The 25,729-nt window shown below is 42.2% G+C and overlaps 1 long non-coding RNA gene across 6 annotated transcripts in view; it reads right to left on the reverse strand.

Moving 5' to 3' along the window:
- The window catches only part of LOC128078477 (uncharacterized), a 67,854-nt gene extending 42,542 nt beyond the window's left edge, over window positions 1-25,312 (reverse strand). For all 6 annotated transcript variants that reach the window (XR_008205665.1, XR_008205669.1, XR_008205668.1 and 3 more), the window contains exon 1: window positions 25,086-25,312. This is a non-coding gene — a long non-coding RNA (uncharacterized LOC128078477). The remainder of the gene's footprint in view (window positions 1-25,085) is intronic.
- Between the last annotated feature and the right edge of the window lie 417 nt (window positions 25,313-25,729).

Here is a 25,729-nt window from a genome sequence, read left to right on the forward strand (position 1 = left end):
ATGGATTGAAATATCCCTGACAATACAGAAATGTAATTAATTTGGCTGGGCCTAAAATCTGGTCTTCTCTTTCTATAATGGGATTACTGCATCTAATACAAATGTTAACTTTCTGATTTATGCAAGACTACCGCAAAGACAAAATCCACTGAATGATAACAGCACATATCTAAAGCTTTGCTGCATTATACCACAAGTCTGCTGACATTTGGCTTTGTCCTCATGACATCTGTAATTAATGCAAAACTGGAGCCCTTAGAAGGGCTTTAAAATAATGTTTATCAGCAGTAGTTTAGGTGAGGTCATGTATTTTCTGATGTTTTCTATACACTTTCTATTCTTGCTTTGGAAACTATGGCCCTTCATGTAGTCTCTAAGTGATGGAAAAGACCCATCAAAGCTTTTCTGGTAACCAGGTGTATCCCATTTTCCCAGGAGCAGTGTTTCTCTGGCAGCAAAGGATGACTTTACCTCAAATGAACTGCGTCCTGTGGGCCAGGAGAAAACTGAGCCAAGAATCTGCTCCTCAGCTGAGCTATTTCACAGGTGAAATCACTGGTTATGGTTCACATTCACCAGCTGAGCCTTGAAGGGGTCCATGCTTGGAAATAGGAACCTCTTAATTGCCCTTTGATGCTCTCCACATAGGTCCAATATTCTCTATCTGTAGGCTTTGCTCATGGGCACTCAGGGCACTCTCCTTCACTGGACCCCTCTCACAATCCCCATAAACATGGCAGTGCCTGTAGTCACCTCTCAGCACTTCTGGAGCTGCACAGCCAGTGACAAAGAACACGGGGAACAGCTTTCTGCTTTGTTCTCTTTCCTTGTCATGGTAAACAACAATCAGACAACATTCCTAAGGACATTATTTACTGACGTTTCTATAGCATAGCAATCAGTACATAAATTTCAATGCATACATCTGTACAAAGTACTTAAAAAACTTCAATCCCAAGTTTTTTGTTTTGTTTTTGGTTTTTAAACTCGAATCTGTTTTCATCAGAGATGAAAAATGATTGTGGCCCTTTATGCTTAATCAGTCTTTGCCAAGCTGACAACAGATATCCAAATTACCAATTGAACTACAAAATTTTTGGTCACTGCTGCTATTTCATTATCATAACATCACACTCCAGCTTTGAGACATAAAGGCCTTAAATTAAGGCACGGAAGATGATTAATATAAGAACGGCAAAATGTGTGTGTTAGGAATATTGATTTTTGACATTACAGTTCAGTTCCTCAGGATGGGAACATGCTCAGTTTCCCAGGTATTTGACAGCTGAAGAAGCACAGTGTGCAGTAGAAGCTGTCACCCAATTAAACCTGCTCTTTAATTTCTATAACTAATCTCCTGTCTAAATCTACTAAAGAGAGATTCTCCACACAGATGAAAGCTTACCTCAATTTACCATCTCTCCTGACCTGCTCCAGTGAACGACGGCTCTGCAGTTTGCAGCCTGAGGTACTTATATGAAACTTTGGTGAACATCTTTTTGTAGACATAAAACTCATGAGTCCAAGCTATCAGTTTTGTCAGCTTCAGGCTGCCCTGAGTCCTGCACTACATACACTAAACCATGCTCAAGAAAAGTGCCCCACAGCCCAGCGCACCGTGAAGGGCAAAACCTTTCCAGATGAGAATACACTGCTCTAAAGTTGGTTCCTCTAAATCAAATAGGGAGGTAAGTCGCAAGTTTCTGACCACGAGTTGAAAGGCATTTTAGCCAGCTGCTCATCCATTTATCTAAATGTGAGCCATAACACAGATTTCAAAGTCTTTAATTAGCTCAATGACATTGCTACGCCTACACATGATTGCTTATGGGAAAGAAAAAAAGAAGTAAAGTGGACTGGGTCTTCCAGAACCTATGCTTAATCAAAAAGGTGTGATGAGAAGAAAGTGAATGTATGGAAACATGGTGCCTCAGAGACAAGGGGATATAAAAGTTCTTTATCACCACTCAACGTCAAAGTAGTTGAACGTTTCACATACGACAAAGATTTAAGCACAATATTGAGAGACGACATTATAATTTCAGGTCTGCAGAAAGAAACCTGATCCCAGAATAAAATAATCTAAGCAGTGGGGAACTCCCAGAGACTGGGCATCCCCTAATTCAATGCCTGTCTTGTGCATTTTGACATTTGCACGATGAAAAGTACAAAGGGTCTTGTGTTTACTTTTCGCCTCTAGCTGCTATTGTAAAACACAGGAACATAAATATTGTTCACATTATTTCAGCAATGCACTACAGCAAATCTAGAAAATGAGATGCAAAATTCTGAACTAAGAGTCCAGTGTGCCCCAACCAACAATTCATCTGTCCTCCTTACAAAGGAAGAAGAAACAGAAGTGGGAGCAGAAAGCAGCAACAGAAGGAAGATGGGAACAGACAGAACTTCACACAGACCCATCTCTGCAGGATGCCTTCTACTGCCCCAGGCAACTGCTGGAATAAAAAAAAAGGTCAAAAACCAAGCCAAACCTCCATAAATCAAACTGCATCTAGAAGCTTGTTCCTAGAGAATACGGGTGGATGCAGCAGGAAAATAGTGATGCAAACAACTTAAATGAATGCATCTGAACCTTTTCGATTAAAAGAAAATCTAATTCATTTCAGTCTGTAAAATAAATAGAGAGCTTATTGGCAGGGCAGAGCTACCATGTTTCAGGGGTATGTGTTTTATTATTGCCTGCTTTTGAATTGCAAACCAGCGACCTCAAAGGGATTTAAAGAAAGACCATTGAAAGAGATGTTCATGCAGTCCAATGCCTTAGAAGAATAGGGAAGGCTCCTGAGATGCCACTGTGACTACAAATAGTGACAAAGTTTCTTGAAGTCCTTCAGAAAGGGATTAACATCTCCATGCTGACACACACACCCCACATAACCAGGTACCCCAAAACTGCCTTGTTCTGCAAAATGTGAGTCACACATTCAGTGCAGATGTGTGAGTAAGAACTACAAGTACAGGGAAGTGTGATCATATGCTCCTCATGTAATTATTTATGGCATGAGCGGTCTTCTATTAGGGAGAGCAAAATACTGTCCTTTCTGAAATCAGCCACGTAAAATCCTGTTGACTTGTGAAGGTCTCCGATTTCAGTAAGTAGTACATAATCCTGAAATCACAACTGTGCAGACATGCATGGAGAGAGCACTATTTGAGTGTTGCTCAAATAGTTGGTAATCTTTTGAGAACAGAATATTATTGAAGCTATGGCACTTCAGATGTTTTTGACTCCTGGTCCCAGCTCCTCTAAGACCTCTCCGGTGGTTATTTTGGTTAGAGCTCTTGAAGGTAATACAGAGCGACCCTTTCTCCCAGAGATGGGAGATATACCCAGCTCTTCTCAACCAAATGCGCTTTTTTCTCCTCCAGTTCCCACCTTTCAACATCCCAGTGGGCTTTTCTACTTCTGTATGGATCCACCCCTCACCAATTCCCCAAAGTTCCAATTTCTTCCAACTCAAAACACTGTAAGCTGTACTGTAGCACTCACTGTGCCTTTGTGCAGGTACGAAGTCAAGCAAAGTGGGAGATTACTTCTCCTTGCTACATTCATGTGAGATGTTCCAATCTCACCTGGCTTGAATCTGCCTAAGCACTGGGTCTTCTCTCGAACCATCTAACTACCCAACAATGCTTCTGTAAACTGGAGATACATATTCATGCTGAGAGGCACGCAGTGGGGTCATCACTATGCATTACCAAGCTGGGTTAGCTGGGATGGGGAGCAGCCACCACCCAGTGGTGCTGTGGTGGCCTAATGAAGCAGCAGGCTCAGTCCCCAACACAGCATCTCACCTCGCACAGAACTGTCACCACAATTGGAAGTAATTGGAGGCATTTTCGCCAGGCTCAGCAGGGAGCACAAGGAGCAAAAGGGCAGGGGTGAGCAGCTGCTGGGGCCCGGCTGCAGTCCCTGGGGTGGGAGCATGATGATGGCAGGGTATGGAGAAGGTCGCAGTGCCACTGGGTTGCCCTAGAAGGCAGGGTGCAAGCCCTGGGGCTGTCTGTCAGCCACAACCATGTAAGAACGTAAAAATAAACCTGAGCTAAAGTGTTGCTGACATCCTCAGTTATATAAGGGGCTGGCTTCAGAGAGCAGCCTTGCCGCTGTGTTGTTACAGACTCCCTTCCACCCTTCTTGCTCCATTTCTCATCGATGGCTATAGCTCAGCCTCAGAATACAGAGGCTGGTCCGTGCTTGTGCTGGTCTCCTTACCACACACAGAGCAGGAATTTGGAGCAGGGTTATTGTTTGGGGTACTTCAGGACTCAACGTTCTCCTGAAGTGGGCTTTGTTTCTTTTAAAAGCATTATTATTTAACAGCTTGAATAAAAATAATACTGAAGTGTGAAAAGGGGCACTTGTGCTACACCAACCTGAACTATTAAATTCCAAAGTGCTCCTACACACCGCCCATAAAATGGAAGATGTTTTGTAATTGCATTTGCTACAGACATGTGGAATGGTATTCATCTCAGGCCAAGCCTTTTGTTTTTAATATAGCTGAGGTTCTCCAGAGCATCCTCTACCCTCAGGCTGAAGTGTAGCTGAGGTGCAAATGCAGAAGTCACAGGCTGGCCTACTCCGAGTTGGTTCTATGGTGTTCCAGGGCAGAAATACAGTTACTCATAAGAAAACAGCATTCAAATTGGCCTTCAGAGAAAATGGGTGCAAGAAAGTTCCTGTAAACACTGAAAGAGCCAAAGCAATGACAAAGCAGTTGTAACCCATTCTTCTCATGCCACATTCTTGGTTTCTGGTTGCTTTGTCTCCATCTTTAGACAACACACATTTACTGAGGATATAACAGATATCTTTCTAAGTCTTACATTTGCTGCAATAGGATATAGTTGCTTCATGCCCAAATAACATCCTGAGGCAAAATACTACAGTAAGAATTAATATTCTGGAAGGCTGTATAGGATCTGTGATCCCAAGTGAGTCTTTGAGTGTGCTTTATTGATTTGTTTTGGCTGTATGCGAACAAAGAATTGAGCTTTATCTTATGTTGGCACTATACTGCAGAAATGGGAGCTTTTGCCCTGGTCAGAATCAGGCCTTCAATCCTAGAGCCAACAATAGCAAAAGACTAAAATATGACCTCTTCATGAAGAGTTGTCTGAAGAATGAGCTGTGCTAAAACCCAGCCTCACATCTCCTCTTACAAGTGGTGAACACTCCCACTCCCCTTCTGGAGCTCTGCTCCTAACTCATTCCAGGAAATTCAAATGGCCAAAGACGAGAGCTGCGATTGATTTTTCTCAAGTTTTCTCTTTTGTCATGAAAACTCCTTTTGCCAGATTCCTGCATCCTCCGCTTGCCTCCCAGGAGTCCATTCTAGCCAACTTCCACTCTTCCCTTTAGTACCCGACACTGCTGTCTTTGTCTGACAAGGTGCACAGAGTTCAGGTTTTCCCCTCTTCATTTCTCTTTGGACCTGACACCACTGCTGACCCCTGCTCAGCCTTCTCTTTGAAGTGCTTTCTTTGCCCTCGGCATTCCCACTGGATCGCGTTAACCCTCCTTCCCTCCCCACTCCATCAGTTGGCTTCAATAAGGGAGAGAAGCTCAATGGAACCCCCGTTTTCGTCTTATCAGCACTCTTTCGCTTCTCATAAAATCCTACCCACCTCCCACATAAAACAGTCTGGCAAAAACCAACCACTGGGGAGGACTGGAAACCTCTGCTAGATGTCATGCCAGGAATACCGCCTGCTGCATGACGTAAGCTGTCTGAGCATGTCTTCATTTGACCAGCTCTCCAAGTTGATTGTATTTACGTGCTATATTTTGGCTGTGTGCTCTAAATGATGCTACTCTTACAGTTCTGTATCATTGCTCAGCTCTATTGCAATTTTAATAGTAAAATAAACCAACAAATTTGGCTTAAGTATAGATGGCTGATTTAATTCAGTGACATTGGTGCTACAACTACTAACTGATGGATGTTCGGGTCTAAACAAAAAATGGTATCAGCACGAAGAGAATGGTTTTTCTCTCACTCATTAAAGACTCCTGAAAGCTTTCCAGATCTATAAATATTCACATTATTCCCACAGAGGGGTAAAAAGAGAATGATTTGTATCCTTCTGGCTTGTTGTGTTAACACATACCCATTTTTCAGCGTTTCCCAGTTGGATAAATACCATGACAAACAGAGGAAACCCCTGTGAGAGAAAATACATTTTAAAGTAAATTGCGCTGATGTGTCATTTATAAATATTTGCAATGTTAGAGGGAAAATATCTCTATTCATCACACTAATGTATGCTGAATACAAAGATCTCCATTGATGCTTTCCCCCCCCCCCACCACTATGAAGAGGATTTCCAGCATAGTAAAAGAAGTGGAGACTCGTGCATGTTGTGTAAACATACATAAACCTACACACAAACCAAAACACTTCAAAATAAAAAATATATTTTAAGTATAATAGCAAAGCTTGATTTATTTTCTGTACCTCTTCTGCCAGAAAGCAGAAGATATCACAAAACCTGAGTCATGTCGCCTGAGGATCAAAACCAGAAATTTTTCAGAGCTCAATAAATATAACCTCTTAATTATTCCACTAATAAGAATGGATGATGACATTTAAACAAGCACGCACAAACATTCTTTTGGTAAAAAATTACATTGCAGAGATAAATGGTGGGGGCTTGGGAATACTCCACTTAACAGAACAGGACATGTATGGATCCCTCTCGCCATCTCTGCAGCGTTTCTCATGATTGCTTTCTAGATCACTTACTGCTTTAAAGGATTATCATAGCTACTAATCCTGCTTCTGATTTCTTAAGCCACCACCTGAGAATAGCACAACAGTGCCTTGTTTGCTGAGAACAAGCACATTTCCACACATAGATGTGATGTGTGTACACACGCAGCTCCCCAGAAACAGCATATGAATGTAGAGAACAGCATTCAAACTCCCCAGCCTTAAACTGGGCTTAAGTGTTCCCTTGCCATCACTGGACGAGTTAATCCCTTTGTGCCATGCTATACCCATGGAGAGGCAGTAACAACCTCACCTTGCACGTTTCGTGCAAGCACTGCCTCTGATCTCAGGCAAACATGTATTCCTCACAGTTGCTCATTCTCTAGTTTCCATCATCATCATGCAATTAAAGGATTTCTGATGCGACTCATTAAAAAATCTGCCCCATTAAGCTGTCCAAATTACAAACTGTTCAAAAGGCACCGGGCGCTGCATACAGCCTGCTTCTGTGCAGCAACTTCCCACCTCCAACAATGAAAAATAGAAACCACACAACTTCCCCAGCCTTGATTACGCCATATTCCCTGTGAGCACTAAGGCCACTGGAGCAGCTCTCCCTGGAGCAGATGCCTGAGGGTTGCAGGAGGAACCCTTCCATCTCCTTCAAGGATTTTAGCAAGGTGAACTCTTGCTGTTCCAAAGCTGGCTAAAAGCCATCAGTCATTTTGCACTGGCCATTAAGCAGCCTGCAGGCAACCAGCACGGATCCGAAGCTGTCTCATATGTTTGTTTTGCTGGGGGGGAAATCAGGTAGGGAATGGAAACTCTGGCACAACCCATGCCTCAGTTCCTTACACAAATATCATCTCACATCCTTCCTTTCTGGCTTATAAATTTCATTGCATGTGTTCTCGAGGTCTCAGCATTGTCCCGGACAGTGACAAAGCAGCATATCTCTACCATGCAGCTCGAGGGCAGAAACAACTTTGTCCACACTGGTGAGTTCAGGGCACCAGAGGAGGGCAGAAACCTGCAGCCAGGAGCAGAGGGAGCAGTAATGGGCCATGCTCTGAGCTTTTCCTCCACAGCACGGGGGAAATCACTTTCAGGAACAACAGAGTACGTACATTTTGTACCATATTAAAGAGGGAAAATAACAGCAAGGAGAAGAAAGCCTGTGTTGTGAGGGATGTTCCAGCAGAGGTGATTAATGGTGCTGAAAGAAACCCCAACTGTTATTTCAGATTTCTTTCCAGTTAGCCACAAAGTTACTCCCTCTTCTTTTCCTTTTGTTTTTATTTTTCTTCTTCCTTTTACCTTTGTGTTTGATTTAAAGTTGTTTGCTGATTTGTATTATGACCGCAAAAATAAAGGATCTGCACAAACTGTATGCATGTGGGTTTAAAGCATTGCCTTTGATGGCTCATTAGCTGCATGTGGCTACATGCAACACTGCTTGGCTGAGATATATTGCCCAGCATTTAATTCCAGAATAATTTCAAAGGCATTAAATTGAATGCTTGCCCTTTTCACCATGGTATTTAAATGGCACTTTGCATGCCAAGCTGAAAAAAAAAAAAAGAAGAGAAAACACAGATGCAGTACTGTTGGGGCATATAGTGAACTTTGTTTAAATGTTAAACATTTATTAGATTTTTATTTTTTTTAACCAGATAGTGTTAAACCACTTGTTACTTCAATTAACTTTCTTTGCTACAAGGGAAAAAGGAGGGAGGGGGGGGTTGTACTAACAAGCACTGCTCAGAACTAGTGAACAGCATCTTGTTTGTTCAGGGACACTTAAAGACAAGAATGGTTTCAGGCTGGAGAGAAGGAAAAGGAAGCAAAAACAATCCATGTGCACATTTCTGTGCTGACTGAGTAGAATCAGCCAGACAAAGCTTCTCCCGCAGCAGAAGGGATATCAAGATCCAGAATGAACTGAAGATCCCAAGCCTCATGGCTTGGCAGACACGGCCATGGCTGCCCCAATACATGCAGGCAGGCAGGGGCGAGCACTCAGCTGGCAGCCCCACAGTGAAGGCCGGGTTGGAGGCCTGCCCCATGCTCAACAACAGCCCTAAGTCAGGCTGCACCCTCAGTCTGTGCTAATCTACAGACCCTGTGTTTCCTCATTTTCCCTCAACCCCTGCAGTTCCAGAAATGACTTCTGCTGAAACATGACATATTTCACATTATTGATTTTTAAGGTGAAACTTTCATTTTTGAAATGAAACGAACCCAAAGCACAGTGTTGCTTGAACTTGCAGCAATGTGTCACATCAGCACAGTCAAATGTGCAGTTGCAGCAGCCCAGAGCTTTGTCCTCATGCCTCATCTCTCTATCAGCATCCCTGCATGACCAACACTTTGACATCTCAACACTGGCATGGAAATGCTGTTACAGTGATTTATAAACAGCATAGCTGCTTTCACCAATTTATTTTACATGTGGTTACAGTCAGGATGAATGCCCAAACACCAGAGCTGGTGGGTCACGTGGAGTCTGAAGGGCAGTGGGCATCACATCAGTCCAGATAAATCCAGATGTCACATTAACCTCCTGAATTCCATGATCATTTAAGTCTGCTAATAAAATTTCATTAACAGAGAGACCAAACTTCTTCCCATGCCTGAAAACACACTCGTGCAGACACCAATCCTTTCCATTTCTGTCCTGCACCAAAGGAAATGCAAAAAAGCAAATCTGCACATGTGACTTTGGCTCTCTGCCCTGTCAGCAGCAGGGCAAGTGCTGGGGGCAGAGAGATTACCCGAACTGCGGAATTCTGGCACGTCTACTATTAATTGGGAACTTTGTGTTACCTGTAACCAGAGTATATCAATGGTTCTATCAGTCATTCAGTAACTAATGAGAGCTTTCCTCTATTAAGCCATTCTATCATGCACAAAGGTTGGAAAAGAGACCTTACATTGCTCGACTTGTCACAAAGGTGCAGAAGTGAGGCTGATTCTAAAAGGATGGAACTACCCAGTTACAATTTAAATGTAACATACGCCCAGCTATAAGTATACCTTCAATGTCATGTCAACAGTATTTCCTACTTTCATCCAGTCATGGAATATTTCAACATAAGGGCCCTAAAGAGTTTTCCCTAAGATCTATTTCATACGTTTAAATAAAGCTTCAGCTTCAAATAAGCAGGGTTTAAAGTCCTGCTTTTACAAGATTTCATGGCATGTTGAAGCACCAAGGACCAGGGTTCTGGACAAGTGATTTACTGACATTGGGGTTATCCAGAGGTTTAATTCGTCATGCATCTCCCACACACAATTTGTTTCTCTTCTCTTTCTTAGGAGGCAGTATGCAGCACACCACCAGCAGTCAATGCAGTGAACGAACCTCCCTTTGCACAGCAGCAATTCATTTTTCTCAGCTTCCCTCCAGCTAGATATCAATGATTCCCCAGGATCTGCAAAACCTTTAAGAGCCTGTCAGAAATACGGGAGCCTCCTTTTTCCTGCTGTTCAGTTCAACACAGCCTCTGCACTTACATTACCCAGCTTTGTGCATCAATCTCATTCCTTCCACGTTTATAAAATATGAGGTGCTAGTGTTTTAATCCCATGATCTGCCAGCCGTAGTCCCATTCATCTGCCAAGATGGAGGCAGCCCTGCTGAGAGCAGGTTAAAAGTTACGCCTGATCCATCAATGCCTTTACTTTTGGAAGCTGGATTATTCCAGTGCTTTAAGAGAAGGTCCTATCCCATGCCTTGCACCAGTCACCACAGTTGGAGTTGGATTTTGCCATAGCAGCATGCAGGGAGACAGTCAGTTCTGACATTTCCTTGCTTTCTCTGAATATCTCACACCTGCAAGGCTGGAGATTTGCATCATGATGACCCCACCCTTGAAAAAACCATCACACATTTTCCACCTTGGTTCTTGTACAAGGCTAATGCCACACACCAGTGATTAGGCAGGGATGTTTTCAAGGAGTTAAGGCTCACCAGAGCAGACCTATTTCTCAAGGTTAATAATGGCTCAAATCCTGTGAGTGACCAACTGCTCCAGTCCCTGCTCTTAACTCATTCAGAGGCTCCAGTCTCTCTCTGCAATTCATTTAAGTCATTGAACGAGTGGAAATTCACTGAAAACACCCATTAGTAGAAATTACATGGATATGCCGACTGGTAGGACAAACTATCACATCACAAATACATAGTTGCATGCAGTAATATGAACCCTGCAAGAGATTAATTAGTGAAGCTAACATAAAACAAATAAAATCTGTTAAACCAGGCATGATTTCCTCTACAACCTGCTTGATTTTGATGCAACATATTCTATAATGGTGTTTTTCATTGGGTTTGTGCTTTTTACCCTTCTGTGTCCTTCTCCAAAAAAAACCACCAAAGATCTTCTCCAAAGTTACCTCCACAGAACAGCCCAAGAGGTTCTAGTGAGGACCTTTGTGGCAATATTCATGCAAAGGACAGAATAACAGTTTACTTATTGAGTTTAATAAAGGTCTTCAAAACACACAGATGGATTAGTACTCATCTCCTGCTGACACCTGAACTCATGCATCTGCCTCAATCAACCTGCAGACATAATTTAACCACACGTTCAATGAATCCCAGAAGTAAATTGTGGGTACTCACAGACAAGACTGCAGCAACACAACACGTGCAGGCAGATGCCTGTGACCAAACCTGAGAGAACGTGTCTACAGAACCCTCCATCTGCAACAGTTATGATTGTATTACAGTAATACCTTAAAATCCCCACTGAGATACAGAGCTGTCAGCTACCATAAAGCCACAGAAGAAGCAGAACTGTCTGAAGGCCCCTGGGTGCTGAGGATGATTACCTCCATGTGCTGCTATCCCCTGGATGCACCCGTTACCTCAGGATGCCTTTGTTGCTTGCCTTGTGTGCCCAACAGACCATTGTATAGAGAAAGAGGCAGTGAAACTGTTTCCACACTTTTTATTACAGAGACTTTCTCTGCATCCATCTGCACTTTATATCCTATGGCTCTCTGCCACAGATTTGTGATAAGCAGAGAAGTACCTCTCCCTTACAGTTTAACATCTTTAATGTGAAACAGAGATAATACAGTCCACCTCAGTTCCAGATCCAGCCAGAACATTTTTCTTTTAAAAGCAGTCTAGTAGTTTTAAGATTTTTCCTTGGAGCAGTGAAAATATGAAATAGAGCAGTCTCCAATTTTAAAATACTTTGTTCTAGGTTTTGGGGTATTTTACTGAGTGGTGTGCCCCTAGTATAGACAAATAAAAGGGGAACTCAATTTTCTGTCACAATGAAGATGACCAATAAAATTTTAAACGTGGACAATACCTATACAGCTCTATAAAACCTGAGAGGATTCATAAAGCTCCCTTTACAAGCCTAGAGACCCTCACAGAATGTATTCTATAGGAGTATAAACTCTCCCATTTTACTATAGAAGAGATACATTGCCCATTATGGTACGCTCCTCAGTGTTGCCTGAATTACCCTCCTGAAAGGTTAGGGATTGCTCTTTGGTACGAGGGGGCTGCTGGGCAATAGCAAGCTGCCAGCAGCATGGAACGCCTCCAGAGCAGAACTCAGCGCACCAGGAGAATACGGACTGTTAATTAAATCAAAGCAAATGTGACTCTGCATTACACAGCAGCCTGCAGGGTTCATCTGAAATCACGAAGCTCTTGGAAAAGAGTGGATCGTTGCCCTGCAGACTAAATAGAAAAGATACGGAAATGAGGTAAAAAGTGCTGCTTAGAGGCAAAGTCGATGTGGTGACTGCCTGCAGATGTCAGGAGTCCTGCGTACCCTTTCTGAGGTTTACTTCTTGAATGTGAATGGGTGCAATTCTTCCAACCCAATTAGACAGAGAGAAACCAAAATGGAGCAGGCAGAAAGGCGGCAAGGTAGCAAGAGGTTTGGGGAGGTTCAGATACCCCCAAACGGCAAAACTCAACATGCTTGGAGCTTGCTTGTCTGCAGCAAGAAAAGGCTACACCACAAAGTCCACCAGAAGCCAGCCCTGCACAAAAAAAAAAGGGAGCTCCTGCAGAACAAGGCTGGCTGGTACTTTCATAAGGGTCACTGATCACTACTGACCAGCACCTGCATAAGAGGATGCTGGGAACCAAACTTAAGGTGGCAGAATAGCAATCAAACATTTGACAAAACTTTTACAGTTGCATGGAAACCAAAGCAGAAATATTCAGGAGGGACCTTTAGCCTTGGAAGGGAAGGAAAGGTGGGTAGCAGGGAGGCATTTATTAGGTTCTGCCTCTTTGTAGCAAGCAGAAGGATTCAGGTAGACCTGTGGTTGCAGCCAAGGATTGGATGCTGATACTGAAGTGCTCTCAGCTCTGGAGCAGACTACAGTGAAGGGTCTGTCCTGATCATACCTACATAGCAAAGCAGATTTATTGCCTGTGTGCTTAGAGACAACGAGCCAAAATGTCTTAAAGCACTGATAAGAAATTTGTGAGGCATACCAAAGAAGAGGAAAAAGAAAAAAAAGCAAACAACAGCATACAGTTTTGTTCTGCCTAGAAAAGCAGAAATTCTTCCCAGATCGGCAAAGAAAGGTCTCTAGGAATATATGAATTAGAAGCTGAGGATTTGATTAAGCAAAGCACTTTAATGTACTTAAAAATCTTTGCTGCATTAAGGCCCAAATCAAGCAAGGTACAGATGTAATTAGAGAAAGAGGATTAGAGGGTCAGATTCTCTCTTCATTATGGAAAAAGGATGCACAGAGTTTACAACTTTGCAGGGCACACAGAAAATAGAGGCCATTGGCCTGGGCAACCCAAGGATTTTTCTTCCTAATTTCCCTCCCCAGTTCTGGTAGGAGCTGTCATGTTGAATGCTTGGATGCCTACAACAGGCTGAGCCGTGTTTGCTTCACAGCAGTCTTCACTGCAGCGTAAATATTAGAGGACTACACTATGATAGCAAACATTATTAAATATATTAATAAAGCACGTTTCCCTATTTATTAATTTAGAGACATCGAATGTAAATGCCCTTCTGAAGGCCCACCACACTACAGGACATGCACACTCTCCATTTTCGTCTGCTGAAATGAGTGAAGCCCTGCAATGCACACAGTTGGTGCTGTGCTTCACCTCAAAATGACTCGGACACAGCCCTTGCAATACTGGAACAGGACTGGATCATTGGCAGGATGCTGATTCATTTCAAGTGGCTAATGATGGCCTGAAGAATAATGAAGTCCGGGAACATAAGAAATTCTTATCTTTTTGCATTAGGCAATCAAGAACTGTAACTCCTTAATTGCACTCCTACCTACTTTTTTCTTTTAATGTCATCTTTTCCTGTAAGGGAAGATAAAACATATCTGAATTTGGGGATTTATGCTTTAAGTCACTACTGAAATGTTCTTGTTCATTTCTTTTATATCTCTGGGCATTGAATTTTCAGCACAGAGAATGGTTTGGGAAAAAAAAAATTAAAAGGTAACGATGGAAAAATATTCAATAACATGTGCAAGAGCATAGCTGCATTAGAAATAGGTTCACAGAGCACAGCTTAGAGAAGCAGTAAAGGGCACAAGAAACACATCCAAAAATCACATCTCCAGATAGGTAAGGATGCAGTGAGCACACAGCCTGCTGAACACCTGGTACTGCTGCTGGCCATGGACACAAGGTGGCAGGAACATGTAACACCCGGTTGGTACAAGTGCTCCCCTGGAAATAATGTGAGTCACCACCAAGGCAAACTACGATTGCAAGCCCAGCCTTGTTACTGCTGAAGGGATGCCAGCACCTGGGTCATGTATTTAGTGTCAATACACTGACACTAAACAGTCTTAAATCCAGGATGCAGCAAGTGTTCACAAGCAGCAGTGAACACTGGTAAAAGATTCTGATAAGAGAAAGATACAGACCAGTCCTTTGTCATAGGTATTTGTGTGTTGTTAGCAGGAAAGGAAAATAAAATATCAGGAGAAGTTTGCCAATGGCTTAAAAGCCAAAGACCAAACATTTGCTGTTACACTGGGACTTCTGTATAGTACCATAAAGAAAAATCCCGCTAAGAATTCAAAATATGCCTTCAAAATAGAACAGAAAACAAAGATCCAAGTCCGATGTGAAGCATTCACAAGCAGTATTTGCAAGCAAAGAAAGAAAAAAAAAAGCAAACCCTCTGAACTGGAAACATAGGCCCTGAGAAGGAATCATCCCCTGAGAAGCTCTATTGGTTATAGCTCTCATGAAGTCCTTACAATTTCCCACTCAACGTATGAATGCAAATGGGTCTGGAGGGTGCTTTCACAAAGGGGATCCCACCCTCCCGAGCGATGCTGCCCTGCACGGTGACGTGTGTGTGCCGCTCTGCCTGGGGAAGGCTGGCATTGTGCTGGAACAAGGATTCTCAGCATGGGCTTCGTGAGCAGCGCCGAGGAGCTGGGTCATTCCTTTGCTGCTGAGGACAAAGTCCTCTTGGTAAAGCGCAGCTGAGACAGAGGAAGTTTCAATCAAAGTATGGGAAAGAAGAGCTTTGCTGTGCGAAATGCTGGGATGTGTTGAATAGAGGAGGCAGGGGGAATAACGGATGGCTAAACCAGCAGAAACAAGAGGATGAATTCAGCTTCTGCAGGCACAGTGTTTCACCAGTGAGATAAGGCTGAAGAACTGCATTTTAACTGGTTTGGTCACCGACCAAAGAGCTATAAATCTAAAGGCCCAGCCAAAGTGAAATAAGTTTGTGTTTCCCAGTTTATTGAGCCTCTCACTAGAAAAATGAAAACACCAGGAGAGACCCAGGCACTCGAGCAGAACTCCTTGCAATAATGAATGCAGTGTTCAGCACAGAGGATAGGTTGCCAAGGAAGGTTATCAAAACCAACGGATAAAGACAGTTTTAAAGACACATCTGGACACTGTTATGACAAGAGCTGTTTGAAGCACATGGGGATAAAGTTTTAATGAAATATTCTTAATGGGACAAACTTGCTAGGCTTAGTCAGATGAGAAAAGGCCACAGCTCCTGTGAGAGCCATTCATCACCAAAGCCAAAACCCCACCCAAGAAACTAGGGTAAAAAGGAGCTGGCAGGGACCGCCTGTTGCTGTTGCAATCACGTTTCCCTGGCATGAGGCAAAAAAAAATAAATTTCCATTTATTTAAGAGGTGTTTATCCAACCTGGGGGGGTTGGCTCTTCCTCAGAAAAGGGGCTAAAACCAATGAAGTGCTAGTGCAGATACATGAAGAGGAATGGATTTTGTGGAAAAAGGAGAGGTCTTATCAGAAAAGCAAGGTGAAAGAAACTACTGCAGAACAACAGCAAAAGTAATCAATGCCCAACAGCTCTTTATGACCCCAAGCAGTCTCCAGAAGGCCCAAACTATTCAATCTGGCAGCCAGAAGCAAAGCTATCTGCAGGTCAGTCATGGACATGAGAAAATTTCTGGTTTTATCCACATGTGAATGGTATACATTGCATGCAGGCCAGTGCATGAGCAGAGCTTTTAGTCTGACCCAAGCAAGACCCGCAGCTTCCATAGGCAGTGGCCAGACCAAATTCACTACTGAATCACAAAATATCCTGAGTTGCAAAAGACCTTCAAGGATCACTGAGTCCAACCCCTGGCTCCACACAGCATCACCCAGAATTCAAACCCTTTATCTGAGCGCACTGTCCAAGCCCCTCTCGAACTCCAGCAGCTCAGGGCCATGACTGCTGCCTTGGGGAGTCTGCTCCATGCCCACTGTCCTCCAGTGCAGAACCTTTCCCTAACCCCCACCCTGCCAAACCCAGCAGAACAAAGCCAGACCTCCTCCTGGCTTTCCCACAAGCACTCACATCTTGAGGCTTTGGGCATGGTCAAGACAGACTTGAATCTAAAAGGCAGACTGAGCCTCCCACTGCACACTGTGTGTATATATACATGTATATACACATTTTTTAAATGAGCACTTGGGAAATCATTGCTGTTGGCTGAATACAGTTATAAATCACATATCACTATTTTTCACAAGGAACCACTATAAATCCAATCCCTGTTTTAGAGGCGAGAAGTAGTGCAGCACTCCACACCATACAAAAAGACCATGGATCCCAGAACACCTACGAACTTTAGAGCTAAATTTACGTTCCTGGGGAATGTTTCTCACTGAGGACAGCAAGATATCCAGCTGCCCTTTCTGTGGGTGTCCTGGGACACAGGGTGCACAAATACAGCAGGCAGCTGGCTCATGGAGGACATTTCTCATTAAGGAAATGTTCCTGTAAATAAAGGAGACTACTGTATATCATCTCCCACCCGAGGCAGATGCTCTAACACAAGCCTGGGAGGCAGGGCTGTTCAGGCTCAGAATGAGAGTTAAGTCCTCAAAAGGGATCTGGAGAATGCCACAGCTGACAGCAGAGGGGAGGCAGAGGAAGCCGATTTAAAATCAAATGAAGAGCAGGCTGCATGTGGACAACAACATGCAGGAGCAGAAGGAAGTGAGGGGTGCAGGTATTCAGTCTTCATCACCGAATACTTGTTTGCCCCTCTCAAACATGTGCCTGCTCTAAGGAAAGACTAGCTCAAGTTGTGCCATCAGTTTGCTTAGAGTCCCATTTGTTGCACGTTTATTCAATGCAACGACCTTTTTCCTCCACTTCTGAGTACCATTGCCCTTCCACAGACAAATCTCCTGGCTGAAAAGTGACCAGGGTAGGCTCAGCTGGAATTAGCTGGTCATAAAAGGAGAACATCATCTTATTAAAATCACAAGAAGTTTATCCCTGTGGCTTTCAATAATCAGTCTAGAAGATACTTTAGGCCTTAATGCTACCCTTCTTAATTCTGTTGAGCAGCATTCTTGCTTTGCAATTAAATCCTTCTTCCACACAGGAGCAGCAGATCCAGAGATGAATCTCTCCTAACTTCAGCCACACAAATTCAAGGCACTTAGGTAAAGTCTTGACTATAGATTTTCAAAGACAAGAAATCCCACCATGGAAACACTTCTTTCTGCACTTGCTTGCAGAAGATGCTGGAAGCTTACGGTTGCATTATTGTAACACATAATAAAACACTCAAACCACTATTTCTACATCTACTGAAGTTCAGCACACACTTAGTTGCTTTGTTAATCTGAAGCCCTAAAAAACAGAAATATAAATCACTTCAGCTGCAAAACCCCTCCCCAAAGGCCAACTGACTCTATTTTATTCCAGAGGAACAGTTTGTACAAATCTAATTAGGTAATTTACAAGTTCCACAGCAAAGGACTGAGTCATCTGTACAACAAACTCAGAAGAGTGTTAGCAAGAAAGTCACAGAAGCTTTTGATTAAGGAGAACTTAATCACAGTATCATGGAACAAATTTCTTGCTTGGAATGCAGACCAGAATTATTCAAGAATTTCTCTAGTGAAATTGGTCAGACCTCAACCACCAAGACTTGCTATGCAGATGCAAGGTAGTAACGACTCAAGAAGTCAGAGACATTCTGAGAACAAATACCCACAAAGCATCAGTGATAGCATACAAATCAGAAAACCACTCAGTGCCGAGCAAACTATACACCAGTGACACAAAAGCAATGCACACAAGAAGGGAAAGAACAGAAAAATCCCGATACCATATTTCAGGCTGAGATTGCTCCATGAGTGTTAGGAGTTCTGTCCAGACAGAGATGACCATTTCAAAGAAGCCTAAGCACTCCAGTTTTCCTGTACTTCCCTTCTGACTGCTCCATAGTCAGTGTTACTCAAACCTTGGCATTATTGAATCACACACGATCCTAGGAAACACAGTTCTAATAAATGTTAACTTTCCTTCTGCAGATGGGGTGGGAAGGGAGCAAACTCCATTTTTAGATGCTTAAGTTGCCAGAAGATTTAATAGCTTCCACTTGCAACTAAATGACAGCCTAAGAATTAAAAAAAAAAAAAAAAAAAAAAAAGAATTTGAGTAGGACCAGAGATTCCAGAGTAAGAATTTAAATACATGGTTATTGTGGGTGTTTTCCCTTTTCGAAGAAGAGATTTTGCATAGCTGTGTTTTGTCACCTCTCCAAGATATTTGCTTGTCTTAGGACAGAAGATCAGCAAAGCAGATGGTGCTGCGTCCCTACGGTGGTTAAGGCATTCCTCTGGAGCAGGGAGCACAGCTCAGCTCAGAGTCACCCCAGCCAACCTTCTCCAAAGAGAAGGGAGTAAAGATGTGTCCTACAAACCCCATTCTATATAAGCAGCTGGGCTTTGCTTTCCTGCTAAACTCCAAACTCAGTCACGCTGTTTTCTGCATCTCATCCTCACTGTTTTATATTTCTGTTGTCACTCTTAGGTCATTCTTCTAAAATTGAACACGTACCATTTATTTTCTGCAGTACCTACAGCATTGGTTAGTAGTTATTACAAGTAGCAGAGAAAAAAATAACACCAAACCTATGTTGAAAGCTTGGGTATGACCTTCTTTTTTCTGAGAGTTTATTCATTCTCTCTAGGAAATGACTAAAAACTGCAAGGAATCTGCAGCAAGGCAAATTAGAATGCTTGACATAAGTAAATTTAGGTAATTCACTGCCAGCAAGTATTTTGAAGTTTTGTTTTTCGGGGATTTTGTGTGCGTGTCTTAATGTTTAAAACAGCATCAAGCACAGATTAGTGATTAAATACACCAAAAATAGCAATGGATGCAGGTTAGGAATACACACTAAAATTTTGTGTTATCACAGCCCTTCAGCTCCTTACAGTTGTCTGCACATACTCTCTACCACAGCAGTCTACAACCTCAGATATTAAGGTATCAAAACTCATCCTACAGTCAGTTCTTCCCTCAGTTTGGTAATCCACAACACCCATTTGCCCTATTTCCTATGCATGCATCCCTACTGCACGTGATCAGCTCCATCAGGCTGGTAAACCCCTTTCCACAGAGAGACATCTACACTGCATGAGACAAATCCAGACATTTTATTCTGCTTAGTAACGTGCATAAGTCAACACTTTGTTGGTATTTCTATTGGCATGCAGTTGCTTTTGTTCCTACAAACAAGAAGAAAGAAGAGACCATTTCCCATACTTTGAAAGGCGTTAAGAAAGGATGGGCATTAAAAATAACTACATAACAATTTCTAGCAGATACATATCTGACAGCAAACAAATCACATCATCAGAACTTAAAAATCCTGCTATTCCCCACCTCGTAAGCATGTAGATGCAAAGCAACAATAAATGTGTGTTGGGCACAGCAACAAAATGCTTCCTACCAGCACAGTTTCCCACAACACAGAGGGTTCAATCCCAGCCCTACATCATTCTTAAGCCTCTGTGACAAACAAGGGCAAATTTCACGTCAGAAGAGCACAAACTCTCTTCAGTCTAATCATAGGTTACACAGTGGTAAACACATACTGTAGATATCCTGCGTTCACTTAATATCAAGGCAAGGACAGTCACTATGTCTCAGCTGTGAAGATTTCAGAGTTGTGTACTCTCAGACAGCTCACAAATGCCCTGTCCTTGTTTTTTTTCAGACTGGTGTAAAAACCTAGATGGCTTCTCTGCTGCTTTTCCTACCATGCCACAGTACAATGCCTGTTCCACATCCTTAGTGTTTTCAGCACTAACGAAACCATTCAGTTGCTTTTCTGTTCAGCACATGGTATGAATTTTCTATCAGACGTCTGTGATTATTACCTTGCTTTTCAGGGACATCATATCAACTGTGCTCCACAGGGAATGAGAGGGAGCATTAGGCACCTATGCACATCAGCTAAAAGAAGTAGACCTTTCACTTTATGCAAAAATGTAATGTGGAGTAGCTAATGCACAACATGCTATTCTTCTTAGAAATACTTTCCCAAACCTACTTCTTCCAGTGCTAGGAGTACTTGAAATTACAGTGAGAGGTGTACATTCTAACAGACCCAAACTCCAAATAAGATCAAGTCCTATTCCTGACAGAGCTGGAACGAGAGGCAAGGGTCAGTAAGATTCACTCAGGGATTTCATATAACATAATAGGCATAAAACAACATAGTTCTGGCTGATAAAAATCTTGCTACAAGGTCATACAGTGAAGTGCAATAGATTCTGATCACTGTAGAGAAGATGGATGTTTCTGCAGGAGCCTGTGAAATTCAGTCATGCACAAAGCGTATCAGATTAGCTGAATTGTTAGAATGAGCATCCACTAAAAAGTGACTCAGATTTTACCTCAAGACTGAAGTTTTGATGTAAACACGGCAGAAGTTTTTCACTTTTGAGACAGCAGGTAAATGAAAAACAAAATATATTAGCTGAAAACTTTGGGTACAACATTCCAACAGAAATAATATTTAAGTTTTATAAAATTGTTACAAACATCACGATTCTGAAAACGAAAGGAGGAAAGAAGCCAACTACCAAAAAACACCACAAAGGATGGCTAAAGCCTCCATTACATAAAGTCATAAAACTCAACTTGCACTTGGTCGTAATTGTCAGCCATACTCCTTTATATTTGTCAAATACAGTCTGGATTTAACTGCGGTTCTCAAGTTTCTGCCAAGCTTTCTACAAAACTTGAACCTCAAATGTAATGAAAAAAGGTTGAAAGAAGAGATCTGGCAACAACCTTTCAGGTTTTATTCAAGTAGTGCTTTAATTATGGAGGAAAGTGGACCTGGACATCTGTCAGCACTTTAATATAGTGTCTTCCACTGCGAATGTACCATTTAACTCCTTCAAATCAAATGGAAAAGATTATTTTGTAGCATCACTCAAAAGAATTAATATAATTGTTTTTGATGGGCACTGATATCAAATAATAGATTAATCAGAAATTAAATCTAATTTGAAATAATTTAAGATCAATTATCTCTTCAAACTTTGACTTCAAGCAGAGAAATTGAGATCTTTAACAGCTTTTCTATCTTCCTAAGTACTTTTCTTCCTTCTGTCTCCACAAACCTTTTTCCACACATCCCACTTGCCCTTTTTAAACGCTTTGAAATTAGTATCTTACAGATATCTAGAGGAACAAACGTAGCAGAACATTTTTATTCAAGCTAGACTCATTGGCTTAACCCTGCATGTGCTGCCTTGCACAAGACTAGCACTGATAAGTTATAGAAAGAGGCCCTATAATTTTATAGAGGTTAGGAGAAATCCTTCCAAAGTCATTATTTGCTGAACACTGGAGAAAGTCACGTGTCTACTGAGGAGTAAGAAGATGGAATAGAGCTTGCAGTCAGTACCATTTCTTTTCCCATACTCAAATACAAAAACGTTTATCCACCATAACATGGAAAATGAGAAACTACATTTCACTTAGAAAAATCCATGCGAGTAGAAATTCTTTTCCATATGGCAGTGGCCATCTTGATCCACCTCACCAGTGTCCACCTTTGGTGATTTGACTGAGTCTTGACTGGTTCTTTAAGCAATCTAATCTATTTTATTTTCCTCCTTAAATTACATTTCTTCTTGTAGAAATTTCCTTGCACTTCTGTTGTCCACCCTCTAACGTGTCTTCCTATTCTTCAGTGAACTTGGCATCTCAGCTGGCACATCTTCAGTCCTATACACGTCCTTCCCATCTCCTATATATCTGGTTAGATGTCATGTGTATGAGGAGAGCTGTGCCTTCATTATTTCATTTTTAATTGTTTCTTTTCCATACAATGAATGCCTTGGTCTTCCAATTCATTCCCCTCTCTCCTCAGGGATTTTATGTCGTAATCTGATTTTTGCAGGTGAAAGAAAATTTGTAGGCAAATTCCCAGAGGAACTAATTTTCATCGCCTTTAGCGCTTCTGTAATTGATTGCAGCTCTCATTCCATGATTTTAATGAGGGGGTCGGGAGCTCTTTGTCAGTGGATGGGTTAGGAGATCCTCAGATTTCCTGATTATACACTCTGTTAGGAGGACTGCGCAAATGAGCAACGGAATCCTTCCTGCTCATCTAGTAACAGCCAGGATATTCAGATGAGTTTTGCCTCTTTCAGCACTCATTCCTATAAGTTTCAGATAAGCCAGCCTGCATGGTTGGCAAGCACAGAGAGGATACTAAGCATCCCTGAGCTGTGCAATCTCACACCCTCACTCTACAGCTGGAAAAGCAGTTGTGATCCTCTGGGCATTGCCCCAAATCATATTCCTGGTGCAAAAGCAATGGCCTCACCAAGGAGGCCTTTCCTTTCTTGGCAGAACTGAGCTCCTTCACACCCAGCTGTCATCCAGCTGCCCAATCCTTGCTTTCTTCCCACTGCACAGGAGCTGTGATAATGGAAGATAGGGGGAAGAAAGCTTGTTCTCACCACCTGGCAGGCTCAGATGATACCGTTTCCATGGTTATTTCACACCATAGTTTCTGTATGAAACATGCCATGTTTTTTCTCATTGACACCTCACAGGGACATCCCAGCCAGTAACTCTGCCTCCAGCTTTCAGTTACCAAAAGCAGTTACACAACATCTCTGCCACTTTTGTCTTCATAACACAGACCACTGCTTGACTGACGATGTAATCTGAGGGATGCAATGGCTTCTAACATTCTCCTAACAGATTTAGCACACTTCCAAACCAGTAAGTGATTTAGGAGATACACTCAAAGCATTGCATTGTTGGCATCACCAGGCTCTGATATACAGCGTACAAACAGCTTCACCTAGCACCCATCTTCTATGAAACCTTTCTTCCCTGATTAAGTGCACATACTATCCCTGAGTGGCCTTACAGCACTATGGTCAGGGAAGAAAGTGAAACAGAGAAAATAACTCTATGGAAAATGGCTTATTTGAAGCAAAAAAGAAAATAAGTACCAAATTCTGGATTAAAAACTCTGAGGATCCTGCCCTCTAATGGATGATATGCAGCCTATGTGATTTATTAGAAACATTTCATAAATTACAGAACATCATGTTACTTTGAGATGCATGCATTTGTTATTCATTGCACATGTTTCAGTCTATGACAAACGATTTCAGTTTCCAGTGCACAAAGTCTGTTAGTATATAATACAAGTTGTTATAATCAGAAACAAAAAGATAGTTTTCTACATGGTTGATCTTTTCTTGGGGAAAAAATATCTCAAAGTCCCTATGCGCAGACCTATCTCCAGCTTGATCTCCACTGTAGCCATCAAGCACGCCAGCTGACTTTAGCACTACATTGCACTTCTCAGTACTTTATGTTTAATGCACAAATACATTGCACTTGTTAATATCTTGGACTGCTTGAGAAAACTTTTCATCTGCATTCGATGTAATCACAAGGAGCATTTTACACTGACTGACTGATGAAATAGCAAGACTATTTTGTAATCTCCACAAAGCATCACTAGCATCTGAAAAAATCACCAGAAGGATCTCTTGCATTCTAAACTTCACTCTGAACCATTAACATGTCTGTACAAATCACTGGCAAAATGCTCATTTAAGAGAAAGAAAAAACAATGCACTCAAAAAAACAAGGGTTCCTAATGTTAGCTCTGCTCTAAATTATTAAGAGCAGCCAGCAGGACGGAGAGGACCGGCGGTGCAGATGTTTCTCAGCGTTAGTGCAGCCAATGGACTGCAGATTTCCCAACTCTCTCAGTACTTCAGCTGCTTTCAGCAACTTCACATTCACATTCCAGTAATGGGAGACAGTTAATTCGGTCCGTTGCGCTGCTTTGAAAATTTCCACCCTCGACTTGCAAACAAACAAAAACACCAACCTTTAAGCTAATATCTTTCCCTGTGTGAATATAACAACTTCTCCTGGTGACAGAAATTCTGCTGTGAGTAGTGGCAAGCTCTGCTTTGTTGAAGCTGCCTGCAAACCCGCATTGTTTAAGTCATTACACACAGAGAAGCTGAAGCCTGGTGTTGGTAAGTCATACGTTTTTGCTGAAATCACTACAGCTGAACAGCAGCATAAGAAAAAAGGGAAAAAATGTGGAACTTGATTAAAGATGCACATGTTTTCTTCTTGCGTGGATAAATCCTGTTTAAATTTATATAAGCACAAACCAGCAACTGCAAGTTGTGTGGATCTTTTGGCACGAGTGCTGAGACTTATGCATAAAGCTACCCATAGCTAAACAGGCGCATTGCTACAGAGGCACAAAAATAGCATATGTAAGATCTACAACATATTTAACATTACATCCTGATTCGTCTTCTGGGCAGACACATCTCTGCAGAACAGTGCAGTCCTGCAATTTAATTCTTTTAAGAATACACGCATGGCACAGTTAGGAGTGCTCCAACTCCCTGCGCAGTAGTAAAGGGTGCTATTATTTTCTCAAGATGAGTAAAACATGCACACACACTGCTGTAATTTTGATATTAAATTATTTGTATCTGTCTAATGATTCCACCCAAAAAGTCACTGCTAGAAGTGGCAAAAAATCTCTGTAGTACTCACAGGTTAGGAAGCACCCCAGGCTCATGCTTATTCAGCTGCAGCACTGCCAGAGCTGTTGACTGCTGTGCACCACTCTCTCCTGGGATGAATCCTGCCTAGGAAAGGCAAGCCCTTGTCACCAGCCCTGCTGACTTTACATCACTATTCAGAAAGGCAGGTTCTCTGGCAAGTGATCCTTATCTACCCAAATTGTTAAGGGTAAAAAGCCATTTCCTTCTTGCAACACAGCTAGATACGTCTTGAAGTGTAAACCAACTTCAAGGGACCCAGTAGGAGCTTGTAGGAGGACCCAGAGTTTCCCAGCACCCGTCAGAGTGACAGCAGATTTCCTACTCCCCAGTTGCTGGCTGCTCTGCATCTACTGCTATTGCAATACTCTGCAGAGAAGGTGACTAGATCAGACCCTGGCTTTAGACCTCTCAACGGGGCCAAAATTTATTTGAGATTTAAAACATAGGAACTTCCTCAACATCAACAACAAAGAGAGACAGATATTTTTAGTTTTAGAAGTAAAGCATTTTAAAGTTCACACTTAAATGAAAAAAGATCACAATAAATATACCAGTACACTATTGTGTATAAACATTGAACTCCTAGGTCATATCCTGCTAAGCACAGCCCCGGGTGGAGTAATATAAACTGTG

Source organism: Tympanuchus pallidicinctus, unplaced genomic scaffold (assembly GCF_026119805.1).
Source record: "Tympanuchus pallidicinctus isolate F22 unplaced genomic scaffold, pur_lepc_1.0 scaffold17, whole genome shotgun sequence".
Lineage (NCBI taxonomy): Eukaryota > Metazoa > Chordata > Aves > Galliformes > Phasianidae > Tympanuchus > Tympanuchus pallidicinctus.